Source organism: Macrobrachium rosenbergii, chromosome 58 (assembly GCF_040412425.1).
Source record: "Macrobrachium rosenbergii isolate ZJJX-2024 chromosome 58, ASM4041242v1, whole genome shotgun sequence".
Taxonomy (NCBI): Eukaryota; Metazoa; Arthropoda; class Malacostraca; order Decapoda; family Palaemonidae; genus Macrobrachium; species Macrobrachium rosenbergii.
The window spans coordinates 16,975,287-16,990,419 of NC_089798.1; the positions used below are offsets into that span (position 1 = coordinate 16,975,287).

The 15,133-nt window shown below is 39.4% G+C and overlaps 1 pseudogene; it reads left to right on the top strand.

The window, feature by feature from the left end:
• Positions 1-15,133, top strand: part of LOC136837153 (3'-5' RNA helicase YTHDC2-like) — a 1,085,270-nt pseudogene that overhangs the window by 168,171 nt on the left and 901,966 nt on the right.

The following is a 15,133-nucleotide window of genomic DNA, read 5'->3' on the forward strand; positions in this document are numbered from 1 at the left end:
GTCTTCCCCTTGGCCCAGGTCCTTGAAATGAAAGGTTTTGACGGAGATCACTGGACAAGAACCAGAGAACCCTGTGCCCTGTCAGGGCTCTGAAATTTTACTTACAGAGGACCCAGGATTGTCGAGGTCCTTCTAACAATCTGTGGTGCTCGGTTAAGAGGCCTGATATACCTCTTTCTAAGAATGCTCTGGCGTTCTTTTTAAGGTCCACCATTATAGATGCCCATTCCAGTGTTCAAGACAACTTTGAGCCTTTTGAAAGTCAAGGCTCATGAAGTGAGAGCCATTGCTACCTCAGTAGCTTTCCAGAAAAACTTGTCTCTCAATGACATTCTGGGTGCCACTTTTGGAGAAGCAATTCTGTGTTTGCTTCTCATTACCTTACTGAGGAGTAAAGACGTCCTACAAGAATTGCTGTTCGCTAGGACCATACGTTTCATAAATACAATCTTGGGGGCAGAAAGGCACTCTCATCCTCTCCTATAGTTAATGGTTAGGTGTGTTTTTAAATTTTTTTGATGTTGTTTTTTATGGTTGTTGGGGGCCACCGGGGTGGTCGTCCCAGTCCTTTAGTTTATGTTATGACTTCAATGGCGTAACTAGGCAGGTCAGGTGGTTGTTTCGTTTGTCTCTTTTGCCCCTCACAGTAAGGTCATATGGTCTAGTCACATTGTGGTCACGCCCGTTGACAGATCATCTAGAATTCACCAGCTTTATAGGTCGCTACCTTGCTGGAGACTCTAGTAAAGCAGAAGCAGACTTGGGTGACAGTAATCACAAAGTCAGCAGTGCTAACAGGTAAGGAACCAAGGCGTCAATTGCCTACATATGTTTGTTTCCTAAATCCTATTCTGTCTCTTCCCACCTCCAATGGTGGGATTCAGCTATATATATATCTTACAGGTAAGTGTCATGAACAAAATGATATTTTTATAATAAAATAAAGTTTGTTCATACTTACCTGGCAGATATATATAATCATAGTACCCACCCTCCTCCCCTCAGGAGACAGTAGCTCTAGAAAATCTGAATAGAAAATGGGAATGGTTCCTGATACCCGCCTCCCAGCGGCAGGAATGGGTACTAACCACCACCTGGCCCCACTGCGTGTGCCGTAAGTTTTTTGAATTTCTGTCGGGTCCCTTCGGAGAATACAGCTATATATATATCTGCCAGGTAAGTATGAACAAACTTTATTTTATTATAAAAATATCATTTTTCAAAAGTTCACCATAAATTAAAATATTGTGCTAGAGACTTCCAGTTTGTTGCAAAATGAAGGTACATGATTGAATATTACTAGAATGTAAGAGTTTTAGCTTACAATTGCGTTTTTTTCGACCATTTTGGTCGAGTTAAAGTTGACTTTAATTAGCTTGAAATTTTGGCACTTATCGTGATTTATATGGAAATATTTCAAAACTGATAAAAGCTACAACCATGAGTTATATTCTGTTGTATTCTACATGAAATTGTGCACATTTCCATATATAAAACTTTATGTAACGACTAATTTAAAATGGCATTTTGCAAACATTACGACAAAGTGACGAAAGAATTTCCGAGATGTTGGCAGAGTTACATTTTTGTGGACGTAAGGTATCTTTTTTTTTCAAAAATTCACCATAAATGGAAATATTGTGCTAGAGACTTCCAATTTGTTGCAAAATGAAGGTACATGACTGAATATTACTAGAATGTAAGAGTTTTTAGCTTACAATTGCGTTTTTTGACCATTTCAGTTGAGTTAAAGTTGACCGAAGGGTTGAAATTTTGGCACTTATCGTGATTTATATGGAAATATTTCAAAACTGATAGAAGCTATAACCATGAATTATTTTCTGTTGTATTCTACACGAAATTACGCACATTTCCATATATAAAACTTTATGTAACGACTAATATAAACCGGTGCAAACATTACGACAAAATGAAAGAATTTCTGAAATTTTTGCATTTGTTATTACAGCGGACATAAGGAAAAGTTTTTTTTCAAAAAATTCACCATAAATGAAATATTGTGCTAGAGACTTCCAATTTGTTTGCAAAATGAAGTAAATGATTGAATATTACTAGAATGTAAGAGTTTTAGCTTACAATTGCGTTTTCGACCATTTCGGTTAATAAGTCAAAGTATTTGACGAAGGTTGAAATTTTTTTTGTAGTAATGTTTTCGTGCGAGTGCGTCCACTTGGCACCCAACAGACGATTTTTAGTCGACATACGATACATCCAGTTGGCGTTTAAGGGTTAATTAGCAATATGCCACTGCTATTACTGAAATGAATGTTTGCCTCGATTTCATCCTATCTATCTTTACTCATCGCTTTTGAAACAATGGAACACTGTGGCTCTCCACTGTAGCGTGAGTTTGACATTTTAGTCAAAGGCATACAAGTAATATCCCAAAAAGTGCTCTAATTCATCAACAGTCAAATTCAAATTTTTATCAGAATTTTCCTGAACTGTATAGAGATTACTTTGATTCACAGTATGAGCCAAAAATGTAATATAAAAAAATATCCTGAAAGTACTCTGTTGGAAGCCTCACCAGAAGAGGGTTCTTTCTCCTAATTCAGATATATCTAAAGTAGTATTCTGTCCTCTTGTCTGACACCTTAGGGGATCATTACTGCAGTCTCTTTAACTAGAAGCCTTTTTATGCCCTTGAGTATTTGTGGGTCCTGGTCTAGGTTACTGAGGGTTATCAGGTTCATCAGTCAGATGTGTCCTTTCTAACATGTCATCATTTGGTATATATCATTCCCTAAAACAGCATAATAGATATTATGACTATTATAAACTGAGTGTTACATAGAAATTATATGGAGGACCTGCAAAAAATAAAAATCCTTACCACAAAAAGATCTGCTTAGTAGAGATAAGACTTATGTCCAGGCACATGGAGAAATTATTATTTGGAATCTTACCAGTTGTTAAAAAGTTAACTTATGTCTTTGTGCCATTAGGTGTAAATTACATTCAAAATAGATAACCCTTGGCCAACTCGCAAGGGCTGTCTTTGTAATCACCAGGTGGCGTTGGATTGTTTACATTCTTGTCAGAATTCTTCATGCTGTGTCCTTATGCATACAGTGTAAATTGGCGGTAATAATTTTAACTATTTCTGGCTGATTTTCTCCTGTGCAGTATTGTGCTTGCTTTCTGGTTTTGCATTATGTCATCTACAGCAAGCATTAGGCTATATAGGAGTGAGTTTTGTGTAAAGCGAATGTTTCAGTTGTGCATTATGGTCACACTGTGTGTTAGCCAACCTTTAGGGACATGAGTGTGCTTTTCGATGTCATGAAGAAAGAAGGAGGTGGTCTGATGAGAGGATGAATAATTTTGTGAACTATTGTTAGAGGCCAGCCATAAGCCTACTCAATCTTTTCCTCCTTTTTCCCCTGGTGTTGCTTATCTTCCTACTCTTTTATTGCCTGATAAGTTGATTCCTCTCTCACTCTCTCTGCTCTGCCTTCTTATGCTTTCCATGTGGTTCAGGAGAAAGGTGATAGGTAAAGTGAGGAATATTCTTATATTATTGATTAGAATTTTAACTGTATATATAGTGGGTCAAGATTGCAGTTCCCCCCAGAGATTGACCTTTTTTGGTTTCCCCTGCGAGAGAGGTGTCGGAGCCTTCATCTGTATGTAGCTTGCTCTCTGGACTACTATGTGCCAGGTTTTTTTGCTAACAGAGAACCAAGACATGCCTCAGGGCCAAGGTCTGTGCTCTTTGCCATGTCTCTCAGCTGTCCTCCAGCTCGAATTCGACATGTTCTCCTAAGGATTTGTTAGGTAGGGTTTAGCACTCATGTTTATGTGCTCACATGTATATTTTTTTGAGAAAGTGATAATGATCTGTGTAAACTGGTGGAGTTATCTAGGGATTATAGATATACAGTAGTATTACATTTACTTTAGTACTTTCTGAGCTGATTACATCAGTACTTTTGTTGTTAATCATTTACCCACCCACCTTGTATCATCATTATTTCTAACTTTTTTTTTATGTTAACCCTCCATCTCTATCACCTCATATTCATCACCTTTTGACAGCTGTTCTTATTTGTACTAGTGGCTCTTCCTATACATTTTTTATCTAGATTAAATCAGCATTTTGCTAGCACAGGCTCTTGCTCCTCAGCAGTTGCCCCTTCAGTGTTATGCAGATGGGCCTGGCTGTCGTCCTTGTTCTGTAGTGACGTCATTGCTGACATTCCTGTTTATGTCTCCATGGGTTTACCATTTTCTGCCATCTCGATTTTTCCTTTAGACTAGACGGTTTTCAACCCTGATTTGGTTGATTCTCTCTCAGTCTTTGGCAATCCATAGTTTGTGTTGTCCCACTTTCACTCCCTCCTGCCAAAGATGAATTTATTGGTCAGTGCTCTTTTGTTTGATTCTTCCTCATTTCCTGTTAAATGAGTAAGAAGTTAAAACTGGTATGGTGTATTTTGAGGCTATTTCAGAAAAATATCTTTTACAGCGGGCTCTTGGAATGCCACTGTATCAGTTTCCAGTTCAATGAAGCTGCGTAGTGCTATGTGTTAGGACATGGATATGATATCAGTTTTTTACCTTCCACATGCAAGTTTTTTGTTCTCAAGTTCTTGCACAGTGGAAGCTAAGACTTTATAATCATGAATGTACTTTGGTCTAAATGTGAGGCAGAAATAGCTTTGAAGTCAGTGTTTCGTACATAGCATGACGGTTTGATTACTGGGAGAAAGATGTATATATGACAATGTGTGTATATATTTGTTTGTAATCATATACAGTACATTTTTTATAAATATATGTACAGGTAGGACAGCCAGTTCCTGACATATCAGGCGAGTTACCCTCTGTTGTTAAAGACCTGTCGTTGGCTCTTATTCAATAAACTGGATAATATTCTGAGCCTTCTTCAGAAACCAGCCTCTGTGGTTCAGGACCCGTCACGGACCCTCCGATGTCGCCCATTTCCTCTGATGAGGAACCAGTAGAAGAGGAACAACCAGCGTCGACCTGTTTGGCCCTTTTATGATTTTTCTTGGTGTGTTATCCTTCGTTCTTCTCTCCATCCATCCTGTCTTCTCCGAGCTCGGCCTTTTTGATACAGCAACCTGCAGGAACTTCCAGATTACCGCGTATGGTTCTTTCCTCTTCCTCTAGGAAAGCCATTGCCCCGCATCGACGACTGGTTGTCTTAGAAGAGGGATGTTGGGAAAGCAGTTTTCTGCACGCTTCCCTCTCGATTGATATGGGAGAAGTATCTGTTGTATGCAACTGGAGAAGCGCCTTCCTTGGGAGTTTCTGCCTCCTCTCAGGGGCGACTTCTTCAGTCTCATAGAGGCTAAACGTCGCTCAGCTTTCTCCTCTGCAAGGATCTTATTCACTGCGTCGGAGCTGGACCTTCTTGTTAAAGATATTTTCAAAGTCTTTGAGGTCCTCAGCTTCCTTGATTGGATAGTAGAGGCTTTAACAAAGAAGATTGAGGACTGCACCACGTTTCAAGAAAACTTCGCCACAGATTGGTTGGGGGTTCTAGCTTGTGCTGATAGAGCTGTGAGAGACAGCAGCCAAGAGTTGGTGAATCTCTACCGCCGGAGTCCTGAAGAAACAAGATTTGTGGTGCTCATTTACCACTAAGGTGGTCACTCCCTCTCAGTGTTCCTCTCTCCTGTTTGCTCCTTTAGACAGGACCAGCTTATTCCCTCGAGAGACCCTGGAACGAGTAACGGCCGAACTCCAGAAGAAATCAACACAGGACCTTCTTGCACAGTCTGCCAAGAGGACTAGGATTCCAGCACGAGCTCCTTCAACTGCCACAACTGCCAGGAAGTCTTCTCCGTTGTTGCAGCAGCCCTTTCGAGGTGCTAGAGGTTGCCTCCAGTCCCGTCCTAGAACCAGCCTCTGAACGACATGACCTGTCAAGAAGCCTACCAGCAAGTCTGCCCCTTGCAAGTGAGTTACTTGCCCTCCATGTCCCAGTGGGAGCAAGACTTCTTCATTTTTGGAGCAGGCGGAATACCAGGAGTGTAGAACCGTGGGTGCTAAAGGTCTTGGAAGAGGGTTATGCAATCCCCTTCAGGGAGAAACCTCCCTTAGTAACCTCTCCCATCAGCTTAGCGGCCTACTCAGTCGGCTCAGAGAGGTTTTCGGCCCTGTCTCGGGAAGTTTCAACTCTACTCGAGAAGCAAGTTGTGGATGTGGTCAAGGATATAGGCACAGAGGGATTCTACAACTGCCTCTTCGTCGTTCCCAAGTCATCAGGAGGATGGAGACCTGTCCTGGACATCAGTGCTCTGAACTTCTTTGTTCAAACAACAAAGTTCAGAATGGAAACGAACTAGTCAGTCCTGGCAGCCATCCACCAGGGAGACTGGATGGTCATGATCGATATGCAGGACACAAACTTCCGCATTCCAGTTCACCCGGACTCCAGGAAGTATCAGAGGTTTGTGTTCCAGGACAGAGTCTTCCAGTTTCAGGCACTGTGCTTCGGCCTCTCCATGGCCCCTCAAGTTTTTACTCAGGCTCTCACCCCTCTGGCAAAATGGTTGCATCTGATGGGGATAAACGTATCTCTTTACCTCGATGACTGGTGTCAGTTCTCTCTACCAGAATATTCCTCGGTATTTACAGCTGAGTTATGTGCAATAGCATCAGCCATAAAAATAATTAGAGAAGCCTCATGTAATAATTTTGTGATTTATAGTGACTCCAGAAGCCCTATAGAAGCCATTCAAAGCTGTAACCAAAAAAATAATATTGTTTAACAATTTGTTTTCACTCCACAAATTGTATAATAATGGAAAAAATATTGAAATATGTTGGATCCCTGCCCATGTAGGGAGTAAAGGAAATGAAGAGGCTGATAAAGCAGCTGAAGAAGCAGCCTACATGACTAGAGCAAATGTAGACATGCCCATTAGTGACTATATAAGATATATAAAAACAATCATTGTAAGTAAATGGCAAAATATATGGAATGAAGAACCTGAAAATAATAAATGAAAACAGATAAAATCCAGTGTTGGAAAGTGGAGTTTGTCATATCAGAGAGAGACACACACAAGTAATTTTGATGTGTCTTCGAATAGGCCATGCTCATTTGACACATGGACACTTAACCCTTAAACGCCTGTTGGACGTAGCAAACGTCGACTAAAATTGTCTGTTGAATGCCGAGTGGACGTAGCAAATATCGACTACAAAAAATTTCAACCTTCGGTCAACTTTGACTTGACCGAAATGGTCAAAAAACGCAATTGTAAGCTAAAACTCTTACATTCTAGTAATATTCAATCATGTACCTTCATTTTGCAACAAATTGGAAGTCTCTAGCACAATATTTCGATTTATGGTGAATTTTTGAAAAAAACTTTTTCTTATGCCATTACGGTAACTTTCGGCGAAAATTTCATAAATTCTTTCGTCATTTGTCGTAATTTTTGCACTGTTCTACATTAGCCGTTACATAAAGTTTTATATATGAAAATGTGCGCAATTTCATGTACAATACAACAGAAAATAACTCATGGTTGTAGCTTTTATCAGTTTTGAAATATTTTCATATAAATCACGATAACTGCCAAAATTTCAACCTTCGGTCAACTTTGACTTGACCGAAATGGTCAAACGCAATTGTAAGCTAAAACTCTTACATTCTAGTAATATTCAATCATTTACCTTCATTTGCAACCAATTGGAAGTCTCTAGCACAATATTTCGATTTATGGTGAATTTTTAAAAAACTTTTTCCTTACGTCGCGCCAGAAATTCTTTAAATCACGTTGTTGTAATGTTTGCACTGTTTTATATTAGTCGTTACATAAAGTTTTATATATGGAAATGTGTGCAATTTCATGTAGAATACAACAGAAAATAACTAATGGTTGTAGCTTTTATCAGTTTTGAAATATTTTCATATAAATCACGATAACTGCCAAAATTTCAAGCTCGGTCAACTTTAACTCGACTGAAATGGTAAAAAACGCAATTATAAGCTAAAACTCTTACATTCTTGTAATATTCAATCATGTACCTTCATTTTGCAACAAACTGGAAGTCTCTAGCACAATATTTCGATGTATGGTGAATTTCTGAAAAAAATTTTTTCCTTCGTCTGCCACGGATGGTAACTCTGCGAACATCTCAGAAATTCTTTCGTTATGTTGTCGTAATGTTTGCATCGTTTTACATTAGTCGTTACATAAACTTTTATATATGAAAATGTGTGCAATTTCATGTAGAATACAACAGAAATTAGCTCATGGTTGTAGCTTTTATCAGTTTTGAAATATTTTCACATAAATCACGATAACTGCCAAACTTTCAACCTTCAGTCAACTTTAACTCGACCGAAATGGTAAAAAAAATGCAATTGTAAGCTAAAACTCTTACATTCTAGTAATATTCAATCGTTTACCTTCATTTTGCAATAAATTGGAAGTCTCTAGCACAATATTTCGATTTATGGTGAATTTTTTAAAAAACATTTTCCTTACGTCTCTTGGGTAACTCAGCCGAACATCTCAGAAATTCTTTCGTCTCGTTGTCGTAATATTTGCACCGTTTTATATTAGTCGTTACATAAAGTTTTATATATGAAAATGTGCGCAATTTCATTTACAATACAACAAAAAATAACTCATGGTTGTAGCTTTTATCAGTTTTGAAATATTTTCATATAAATCACGATAAATAGAAAAATTCGACTTTTGGTCAACTTTAACTCGACCGAAATGGTCAAAAAACTGCAATTGTAAGCTAAAACACTTACAGTATAGTAATATTCAATCAACTAGCTTCATTTTTCAACAGACGGAAGTCTCTAGCACAATATTTCGATTTATGGTGAATTTTTGAACAAAAAAATTTTTTACGTCCATGCGATTGGGAATTCATGCATCATTTTCTGATAATATTTTCTCTGTGTTGCTTTGATCGTTTTAAAATTTGTTATATACCAAATTCATCGCAATTTAGTGTACAATACAACTAAAAAAATTGAGCCATTAGCTGTAATCGTTTTGCTTACAGCGATTTGTATACAATTATATCTGAGTTTTTTTTGCTGTCATATATTCAATATTTATATATGATAATGATATTTTTTTCATTTCTGATGGTTGCATACTAAACTTCAGGCAATGACAAAAAAATGAGCCAAAAATGAACTCCTAATCTTAAAAACTAAGCTTGCTGTGATTTTTGAAAAAACTTTTTTCCGCTTCGGCGCTAACTCACTGAGCAGCTGCCGGCATACGGAAGCGTTTTTGTAAATAGGGCTTCGGCGTTAAAGGGCTAATGAACAGTCCATGTGGCCCTCCTCCCAAATGCCCAAATTCCAAAGTGTTGATAACTGTCAAACATGTATTGTGTGAATGTCCAAAGTATAACCTGCAGCAAATATAAAATTTTGGAAATAGATCAATAAAAGAAATTTTGTCAGAATCTTCAACATTTTCAGTAATACCCATTTTAATGTTCATGAGGAGCTGTGATTTAATTGATAAAATATAAAAAGAAAATTATAATAGAAATATGAATACAGGTACCCTTAGACATCTAATGAATTTTAAAACAACTAGATTTTAAACTTTTACTTAATTTATTTTGAATTTTAATATACCTTTTCAGTGAATATATATGGAAACATGAATATGAATGTATTTATTGTGTGAGTGTGTTCCAGTATGAGAACATATGCCTTTATGCAGCTTTTAATTTCATTTTCATTCATTCATCACTACCGAGTGACCTATTTGGTCCAAGTGCCAGGCTTCTAGCCTAGACCTGTCATTTCATCCAAATCCTTCGGGACAGCCCTATGAGAGCTGATAGTCAGCTAAGTGGCCTGGTTAAACTTTTTTAATAATAATAATCAATGACTGGCTCCTATGCCCCCCCCCCCCTCGAGATCTCAGTGCATGGAGGACCTTCAGCAGACACTTTGACTTGCTCAAGATCTTGATAGATTCTCTGAATTTTCGGGTTTTTCCATCCCAAGAAAGGATTCAGAATTGCCTCAGGAAAGTCCGAGACTTCATATCTCGCCCATCCTGCTCAGCCAGCGCATGGATGAGTCTTCTGGGAACCCTTTCTTCTGTAAAACCCTGGAGACTGTCTGTCACAACTTCCACAGCACCTTTCCAGAATATCGTATTCACTTCTTCCCAAAGAGCAAAATCCTTTTGTGAGTCATGTACACTTGGAACTGGGCCGGATCAACAGTGAGGGGTGGCGGAGGCTCGAACAGGAGAAGATACCCTACCCAAAGGACATCCACTACCTGGTCTCTGCTCCATGTCACTGTCAAGTTGTCCATTGGCTCATCAGCCTCCCCCCGCCCCCCACCATCAGCAGCAAACAGGAAGGATTGCCGCCCCCAGTGTCTTCCTCCCTTCTTCTTTCCCTTGGCCCCCCTTCCTAGACAAGGAGGGGGCTGAAAAGAGTGCAGCTGCACACCTTTCGCTACCAGGGTAGAAGAAGACTGTACGTGGGGCTGAGGAAGTCTGAGACTTTCTTTGACCCATAGAAAAAGGGCCAGCCTTACTCAAGGGTCAGGCCACAGTGCCAAGCAAAGACTCTTAGGTCTTAGACACTGCCTGATGAACAAGCTTGTCGTCGTTATCGACCTAAAGCCTGTCCACCACAGCCTTCACCTCAACTTGAGCAAAGACGAGAAGATCCCAGTAGTGGTCCGTTCCTGAGCACCAAAGCCAACTTGGGACCAACAATTCTGGGCAATGTAGAAAGATCATAGAGAGATTTTAGGAATCAAGGAAAACCAAAGCTGGGAAATACATTCATATTTTTGAAGGCAAAGATATGAAGCAATTTTGCAACTGAGATGTGGTTGTCAGTGGCCTAAAGGGTGCTGCCATGTAATTGGGACGTAGTCTCTAGGTTTTATGAAATAATGGCCTAAATTGTACTGCAATATTAGATTACATACAAAAATAAAATTATAGGATTTTAAATTTTCAATAATTATGTACACAAAAGCCACCCATAGTTATGTAAAGTAACACCTCAACTTATGGACTCCTGTGCTTATCAGCTACATTGTTATATATTATTTTTGCTATACTATGCTGCCATTTTAGATGCAATACATGCTTAGATAAATTCCTTAAATTGAATGTTAGGTGTAAAGCACATTTACCAATTAGTTTAGGTTAGAAACTATGTGGAATTTCTGTTAGCTATGAGAGATCTAGAAAATATTCAGGGTGCAGGCTATAGTACAGTATAGGCTCTTTGTTACTTACTGGACTGTGCCACTTATCAGGAAGCCAGACCCCAAAATGTCTGTAGTGTTGAGGTGCTACTTGTACCTATAATGGCTTATAATGTTTTTCTTATATGATGCATTTGTAAAGTAGGATATTTGTTTTTATTGACACTTTCTTAGTTTTAAGTAGCATTTTATTGCCTTTTATCAAAGTAATGATAGGAATCATTAGGTCAAAATATAATGTTAATATATCTTATATTTATAGAATTGGAGCTGCCTTCATCCCTTACATCAGAGGAGAGGAAGTATATACATTTTGTATCCCAGCAAATGGGCTTCAAAAGTAAAAGTAGAGGGTAAGGTGAATGAAGATATATCTTTTTAATAATTCTGTTAATATTTTTTAAAAGATATTTAAAATTTTTTCATCTCAACCCCCATCACTCATACATACCCACATTTGTAGTCTTTGAATATTCTGAGACACTGCACTCTTTGTCTAACAAACAGATGTGTAATAGCTTGGAACATACACCACCTGGAGCCTCATATAATCATCAGGCACCCACTGCACTCGATCATGTGTCTGCCACATAGTCAACAACTGAGAAAATTTTCCAAACTTTTCCCTGTGTCTTTACTTCTAACTCATTAATCCAGTAATTCAACATCCAGTTCATTATATTGACTGCTTTTTCATTCTTCTATCCCCATAAGTGATAAAAGTTGGGCTTCTATGCCTTACCTAGTGATTATCCGTTGTCAGTTTCCATTTTCTTGATATCCAGCCATTTAATTAGCAAGTGCTAATTGTAACTGAATTTTCTGAGAGCACAGCTTTCTTTGCAGCTGTTACCAAGTTCCAGTCATTGTCTTTCGATGATATTTGCTTATTTTTTACTTTCTGTATGATTTTGATAATTAATGAGCACAAGCTTATAATACAGTGCCTGTTCCAAAGAATGGCATATCTGCAGACTGCAGTAATGACAGGCCAATCTCCATTCTCCCTGTGCTCTCCAAAGTTGCAGAAAAACTTATTTTTAAGCCACAATATAAGTATGTTGAATCTAAAGGATTTTTAGCTGATAGTCAACATCAGTACAGTGTAAGAGAAGCAGCTGCTAAGGGATTCAGAGCCGACAAAACACGGTTTTTAGTCAAAGGGAGCCACGAGAGCCTCAAGCAGTTACGTCTGCCTTTAGGCAGCGCCCCGGCTAAATCCCTTATCAGAGAACTTATAGCACAGGGTTGGCACGTATTCATTGCGGTTAACGGAAGCTTGTCACTATTGTGATAAGATATCAGGTCTCGGGGGGTCTGCACTTTGACGCCCTATCCGCCGCATTGATGAATCAATTCATGGCTAAACATCTCCACTGGTTACACCTTTCCATTTGCGCTTCCGTGGCTAGTTCAAATGAATCGGGTCAAAACGCGACTACGCATCTGCTGCGCATGCGCATGTTGCCAACCCAATGTTTTTTCTAGCGCTTTTGGTGTGTGTAGTAAAATCTTTTCCGGCATAATTTGAAGGATTATCAACTTTATTTAGCATGGAGTCTTCATCTCAGTCAACGGGAATAAGATAAGTACCTGCCCTACCTCAATCACAAAATTTAGTCCTGCTTAACTAATATTTTCATATATTTTTAGTGTCGAAATGATGGCTCGGGAGGCGTCATACCGCTACCTGTAATTAGGCTAGGATTCTGCCTTAATTAAAGCGAAAGCATAGGTTAGGGTAGGATTTTTAGATTCAGCATGTCAAAAAACCCTTGCGTGAACTGTTAAACATGTTTGGAAAGTTTATATAAACCTGATTGTTATGAAATTATCGATAGCCCGAACGCTAACGTTAGCGCTAAAGTTAGGCTAACCTTTGCTACTTTTAGCTTTACCGAAGCGAATGATAGCCGCTTTCGGTACTTAAGGTAATTCTTTTTAGTGTTATTTATGTGATATAACTATATTTTGGACATTTTGATAGAGTTTTTTTGTGTAAAACCTCCGGTTTATGTCCCATTATCAGTGGGGAAAAATGATTGGGCTTCTGGAACATTCTAGAAGGTTCCATCGGCTCTGTTGAAACCGACTCAGAATCGTTTCGTAACGAAAATCGCATATGATACACTGGCTCCCAGTCAGTTACCAGATACCAAGTCGAATTATTTCGAAATAGTAGCTTTTCTCATGGCCAATTGATTGAAATAGTAACTTTTATGTCGAATTGATTGAAATAGTAGCTCATATGTCGAATAGTGTAGTATAGAAATGAGTTATGAACTCAAATAAAGATATGTCGTTCTATTAGCTGTAAGGTTGTTGCCATGCACCAATGAAGTCGTGAGTATCGATTCTTGCCAATGTTATTGGTCTGGGGCGTCGATGTCTATATTGGATATACCTAGATCCCCAGTCTAGGCTATGCCTACATGGTAGCCCACATTCTTGGTGTATGATACCCTCGACTCGAATGGCATGGATTTACCTGTTGCTCTGTCATAGAACTGACATAATCCCAATACTATTCGACTTCCTTGTTCGTGATCATAGATCGCCCTTGAGTTGTAGCTCTCCCCCAGTGAGTAACCCCCCCCCTTTTTCCCCTGTGCCTAGCGCCCATTGGAGACGAGCCTCGAACAGGGATGTCAACTGGGCATGAATCCAGCCATTCGAGATAGTAGAATGAATGTCACCTCATTCGAGAATATAAAAAGAGATGGTAGAATGAATGTCACCTCATTCGAGAATATAAAAATTATATGCTCGTTTTTCTCATGATGTAATGGCTTATATAACATAGTTCCTTAAACATTTTAGGGTGTTTCATAGTATTATTTTCTTTTATAGGCTTTGCCAAATAAAGTGCGCTAATGCCGCCTGTAAGCGGATAGACTCCATCAAGACTCAGCATGAGTTTTGTCGGGGGTGTGCTCCATGCAGTGTACAGGGTGCGGACCATCCATACTGGAGTCCGGAAGGGTGTGACATATGTACTGAGTGGCTGTCATGGGCTCGTATGGCGTCACACTGTTTCTGGCTCTATGGCAAATATTAATATACAACGTTTAAGATCATGGGTAAGAGGCTTCTCCAAAATCAGCCCAAAAGGTCCTCTTGGCTATTTGCCAGACAAAGGTGTAAGAGATTTTCTAGAATTCAGTCGATCAAGGGTTATGAGAACTCACCTGATGATGTCGTGGTGGATCCTAATGCATCCACTGTGGTGCCCCCTTCATACCAGGGGATGAAATCGATTTGGGAGAATCTGAAAATCTGGCTGATGAGGGGGATCTATCTGATGCTGAGCCTCGACCCCCAATAGATCAACCGATTCCTGGGAGCATCCCTAGTAAATTGGCTCCTATGGACGTCGATGAGGATAATGTTTCAGTCCGCACAACTGCCTCTACTAAGAAAGTTTGCGGCACAAAGCTAGGATGTCTGCAATGGAATCAAAGCTGGACAAGATGATAGAACTACAACTTGCAAAATCTTTGGATACAGGGGCTCAGGGACAGACTCGAGGCAAGCACAAGTGTCAGATCCACCCATTAATATAGATGATTTCCCAGATTTAAGAGTGGTGGAGGGCGAGGCAGAGCAGTATAATCCCTGGGTGGTGGCATCACGGCTAGCTAGAGCGGTGGATGGCATCTTCTATGATAGTGATGGATGCACCCCTCTAGCTAGGTTAGAGTTTGCAAAACCTTTTGTCCACTTCAAAGGTAGTAAGTTTAGCTTTCGATGCCAAACACCTAAGACTCTGGCTATGGTACCGGAGGAAACCATGATTTTTACCCAGGATCAGGCAAAGGGCTTCCTTTCTAATATCTGCCAGGACCTGAGAGGTAGTGCTCTGGGCACCCAGGTTCTTGCTAGGAACCTTCCCGCCTG